The sequence below is a fragment of the Echiichthys vipera genome (assembly GCF_963691815.1).
Source record: "Echiichthys vipera genome assembly, chromosome: 17".
Lineage (NCBI taxonomy): Eukaryota > Metazoa > Chordata > Actinopteri > Perciformes > Trachinidae > Echiichthys > Echiichthys vipera.
Window position 1 is genome coordinate 24,299,425 of NC_139842.1, and position 5,814 is coordinate 24,305,238.

Consider the following 5,814-nt stretch of genomic DNA (forward strand, 5'->3'; position numbering starts at 1 on the left):
GTGTTAGGGTGTGCCAAAGAGTCTGTTTACTTCCGTGTCTTGCCTCTGTAAAAGCTGTTTACATTGGACCTGATGGTGGAGGAAACTCCGCACAACTATCGAGTTCCCCAGGACTCCATACCGAACAAGGGAGTGAACCAGCGGACATCTGCATCCACTACATGCACAGCAGAGAAGACAGGACTCGTGTTGCTACTAATGGGTTAGATTATTCCAATTAAACATGAACACAAACCAAACGTATTTCAAACAGGGCTCTTCAGAACTGCCAGCCCTCGGTCCAAACACAGAAACACATCCGACCCGGGGCTCGTTGAGTCTGCGGTCGGTTTCTTTCTACATTGCTTCAGGGTACGTTCATATCAACCCAGAACCGAAGCAGTAACTAGAGGGTCCATGTAGGCTGGAGACCTTTTTAAAGGTGGTTCCAGTGTTGCCCATGTTTGAAACATGACTGTTTGATCGAGTATAGATGCATACTATATAACTACATGTACTTAAGAAACTGTTGATGCTAGTAGAGCTATCAGCAGTTCTATTAGCGGGGTAGTTGAAAAAATAAGTGATCTTAATTCCTCTATTGTGATTTAATTTCGACCTTTGACGCTATGTATTTTTTTATTGCTCTGTGCATTTCTGTATTTGCAGTCCTGCAAGGTGAATCTTTTAGAGTATTTTTTTTATTTTTATCCGTTAGTCTCTCCAAGCTGAAACTTTTTGGTGCTGGAGAGAATGTTGCAGGTCAGGAGCTGGCGAGTGACTGAACGTGAGGAAGACATTTTAATGTGATTGTCACGTCCTGGTATCAAAGGACTCTAATAAGCAGGCCTTAAAGGGGACCGCCTTGCACGGTGAGATAGAATCCTCTCCTGCGTTCACAGAGTAGTAGATGCTGCAGCCTCTCGCGGGGGTGTGGCTCCGTTACAGTGTGAGACGCATGCCGGTGCGTTGGAGTCCCCTTTAAGATAACCTGAACAAGCCTCAGCTGGTGTAACCGGCTGTTTTGAGTGTATGTATGCGTGTTTGTGTGTATGAGTGTGTAAAAAGACGGGGACTGATGATTACGAAGAAAAAGATGCAGTTGAGGAAAGAACCGTACTGTACACAAAGGGTTAAGTTTTAAGTGAATCAACTCCAGAACAAACAATAAATGTGATTTCAATTTCAGACACTGAATTGTTGCCTTTATTGTCACTTTACATCACCCATCTTTGCGTTCTGCTCCGATTGTGGGAGGTGATGTTCGGTGTTGTGTGATTAAACTATTTGGTTGTAATGTGTTTTGTCCACTAGAGGGAGGTACATTATTAGCTTTGTGTTGTTACACGGTTCATTCCAAGCAGATCTGACTTGAACACACCCTTAGGTTGATGGGAAAAACAGAGGTTACATAGGAACTTAATTGGCCACAATGTGGAAATTGCCTTTGACTTAACCACATGGCATACATATAAAGACAAAACAATACAGTTAATTGGGTAAAGTCATCAAGAACAAAACAACACAACATGGCTTTAAAAGACAATTACAAACTGCATTCTTGTCCTTGGAAACAGCGGTTGACAAACCAGTTTCATTACTGAACGTGTCGTTAAAAGTGTTCAGAAAAAAAGAAAACAGAACCTCTGCAATTACAACTAATCTCAATTTGTTGATGAAGATCAGGTGATACAGCTGAAAGCTCCAGAGCAGCTGAACTTCAGTTGGTAAAAGACTTTTGGATGCTCTGATTGGCTTATTCTGGAGGGTCCTTCTATAATATATTAAAAAAAAGAAAAAAAGTCCTCAGTTACTGTTCACTGTTCTTTCTGTTTACCTTTATTCATAACGTTCAGGTTATTCATGACCACTAAAATATTTGACAGCAGATATATCATCATCAAAGTATGCTTGACAATCCCAAAGTTATTTAAAAGGGATAAACTCGCTTTTCACTGCTTGTGCACATACATTTGGGTATCTGGAGCGCCTACCGACCCACCAACTGAAATTAGACAGCCCAGTCAGTTTTTTGTGTGCTACCTGGATCAGAAAACATGGGCTTCAACAAGCCGTTTAGATCCTGCCCCATGCAGGCCATTTGGAATATACTTAGGATTTCCATACACGGCATGAGAACTATCTTTGGGAAGGTAATCCAGATTTTTCTTGCAAGCTAAAAAGATTGCGCTCTTTGGGAGGAGGGCTTAAAGAAACAGGTGCTAAAATAGTTGTTTTAAACAGGCTGTATACAGGTATATTCAGACAGACACTATGAGAAAAAGGTAACTCTCTATAATACAGACTGTGACATACAGGGTGTAATTATCTTACACTTACCCAGTCAGTCCTCTAAATGTATTATCTTTGCATGGATCAGTGCATATAATTACTTACTGGTTCCTACTGGTACTTAAATGTAGGTAGGTTTCAGCAGAACAAGGACGTAACAGTTGCCACTTCTAGAGAAATGACTTGTCCTGTAAGTAATTTAGTTCAAGTCCAGGCAGGCTTTAAAATATGTAAAAACTACTGTGCTATGGTTCACATTTTGTTTAATGTGATTTTCAAAAACTCTTGCCCCCTCGTTGAAAAAATGCTGCATCTGGCCTCGCCCTGTACACCGCCCACAGGCCTGTGGGAGGTCAGCAACTAAGTTCTAGTTTGCTGTGCAGTGTGCACTAAATTGGTGGCCTAGCAGACATATTAGAATGGTAAATGTAGTTAGCATCTTTTCTTAGATTCTCTTGTTTGTAAGCTTGTTTGCTTGTAACTATCATGGCTGACAGCTATGATGGAGAGGACAAATGACTCATACTGTAAGTACTGCACTGCACACTTACAGGGTGTTCTGTTTCCTTGTTACCTGCATTCATCCCAGGAGCTTATTCCTCACACTACTACAGGGAAGTTAAATTTATTCTGCAATGCCACCCTCACAGACTAGGCTAACAAGCACCATATCATCAGTAAACTTTGTATTAGTAAAATATAACAAATGTCCTAAAATGGGAGCGTACTTGGGTCATTTTTTTTTTTAAAGTTCCCCGGTCTGTTATTCTTTTCCACAATCAGTGCTGCATTCCATGGCAACCAGGCCTGTAGACCCTGACACTACCCCCAACCCCTAACCCTGACAAAATGCTGAATTAAATCCGCAGAGACATAGGCTTATGCGACCGGGGAACATGGGGATAACCCCCTGAAATGGTACCTTGTGGTGCAACTGTGCTTGTAGTGTATTGGACAGAAAACCTGTGATCCTCAGGACAAGAGCACCATCATTTGAATTAAAAGCCAAACAAATGAATACATATAAAACATCTGCTGGATGTGTCTGGCTTTAAATAAAGTTGATTCAAGATCACGATGTGTAGTCTTAAAGGATGACTTTAGAATAACTTTATTTCTCTGTTTTTTCAATCTTCATCACACGCTTCACAGATCAACATGCCTTTACACACCATTACAGTTGCTGTATATTGTTGGCAGCTCCTCTCACCGTCTCAGGCTGGAAAGCTGAGGATTAAGTCTCAGCCAGAGCAGAAGAGCAGCTCTCAGCTAAGCTCCTGAGGGAATTGTCTGACTCTTTAGCTGCGAAATGCTCCACTCTGCTCATCAGCTAGTTGCTAATTTTGTCTTTCTCTAACAGTAAAGCTGAGGGATGGAAAACCACAACAAAGAGCTGAAAGATGCTAAAAAACACTGTAGAGCTGATGGGAACTGCAGACTTACAGTTTACTATTTGTAATACTGTAATATTTCTCTGTGGGTCTCTACAATACCACACATACAAGTAATTTGGTCCATTGTTAATATAAAATATTGATTATAGCTGCTTTAAAGTGTAATTCTGGCGTAAAATCATCCCAGGGTCTTATCAGCACTTACATACTTCAAATAAGCCATCGAGACAGTTTTTTTCATGTAACAACTGTTAACAGAGAAATCCAGTAGATTTGCTAACAGCCGGACGTGGCTACCCCTGATTAGCTCGGGGGCAGTACGGTGAAGGCATTAAGGGCGCACTCACACTGTCCATCCGTACCATACCCAAGCACGTTTCATGGCTAAAGTCTAGTTCGTTTGACCAGTGTGAGTGCAACCATACCTTATTCCCAGCACCATCGATGGAGGATTATCTGGCTCTGGTTTTGGGGCAAAAGAGAACTGGTCGGATTGGACTAAAAACATGACACAGAAGTTAACACATCTCAATGGTGTGCTGGGTGTTTTCCAGGGACTAATTGTGCCTAATATGCCTGTGCAATTTAAATGTTAGATCTTTCACACGGCCCGTTTGGGAGGGGTGGGCTTTTGTAAAGCACGTTTGCACATGTACGAGCACGAGTGTGCGCACGTGTACGAGCGTGAGCATGAGGCCTACGGTGGTTCTGAGGTCATTTCCTGTGCGCCTGTTGGGACATAGAAAAAAGAAGGAGGGACCATGCACGGACATTTCAAACAATGGCGGTGAAAGGTTCACGTTGGTGTGATGCGGAGGTGGAGTGTTTACTGCCGATTTGGTCGATGAAAATATTCAAAAACAGTCGACAAGACGCACAAAAACTCTGAGGTCTACGGAAAGATTTGTAAACGAAGTGACGCATCACGATGACGTCATCAATGCGTGTGACGTGTTACGGAGTAATGACGTATAGGCAGCAAGAAGCATTCGCCGAGGCCCAGGTAGTGTGAGTACACGGGGCACGGGACGGAGGCACAGTGGGAGTGCGCCCTAAAACGTCTTTTTTAACCACTAATTTTGCTCAAAATAACAGCAAACCTCTGCAGCAGCATGAGAAGAGTCCCTACACAGAAAACAAAGCACCAATGGGCTCCTTCCTTTGGGATTGACTTTGGTAATCATCTTGAATGGACTTTACTATGAGAGGAGCTGGTACAGGGGCCAGTAGGTAAGTCTTTAAAACACTCTTTTAATAAACTCTGGGTTCAGTAACTATGTTGTTGGTGCTTTGTTTTCTGTGTAGGGAATCTTCTCATGCTGCTGCAGAGGTTTCCTGTTATTTTCAGCAGTATTAGTGGTTAAAAAAGAAGTTTGAATGCTTTCACCGTACTGCCCCGAGCTAATCACTGTTAGCCACATTTGGCTGTTAGCGATTGCTAGTGACTGTCCGGGAAATCTCCGTTAACCCTTGTTACACGAAAAAAAAAGGTCTTGATGGCTTATTTGATGAGGGTATTTGCGGTAAAAGACCCTAGGATGATTTAACACAGTAATTTCACTTTAAGTACAGATTTAATGTGGCAGAACGGGCGTCCTTTACAAGTGTTTGCTCATAAGCTCAGAGAGGAGACAAATGAACCTGCATGACTGAAAGACTTTAACGACAACAATTCCCTTTACCCAGAACCCAGGATGCCGGGATCGATCAGTCCTCATTAACCTGACTTAAGTCTTAAAGTAAAAGCAATCATTGTGATCAATGACGAGGTTAATTTGTGCTAGCAGTAAATTCCAAGACCTTGTAACTTCCAGCCCTTACTGATTAAAGTCAGTGGGCAAACGATATAGTGCATCAATAACAGTGGCTTATATTGTCTCTCAAAATACAGTTGACTTTGGTGAACAGCTTGTGTAGATGAAGGGACCTAAAGGGCTCTTTCAACGTTGTTTTACTTGGACTCCCACACTCATCCAAGTGGACACTGCTGCCTTGTGGTCCTGAAAACATCTGCGTGGGTCCATTGTTTTTATTCTCTTTAATTCTTTCAGCGATGGGAAACTCCCTGAGATAACACGACAGGGATGATTTAAGAGGCTCCACAAGAATTGAGTTCAAGACCTGACCCACAGATACAGCAGTGCGGTTC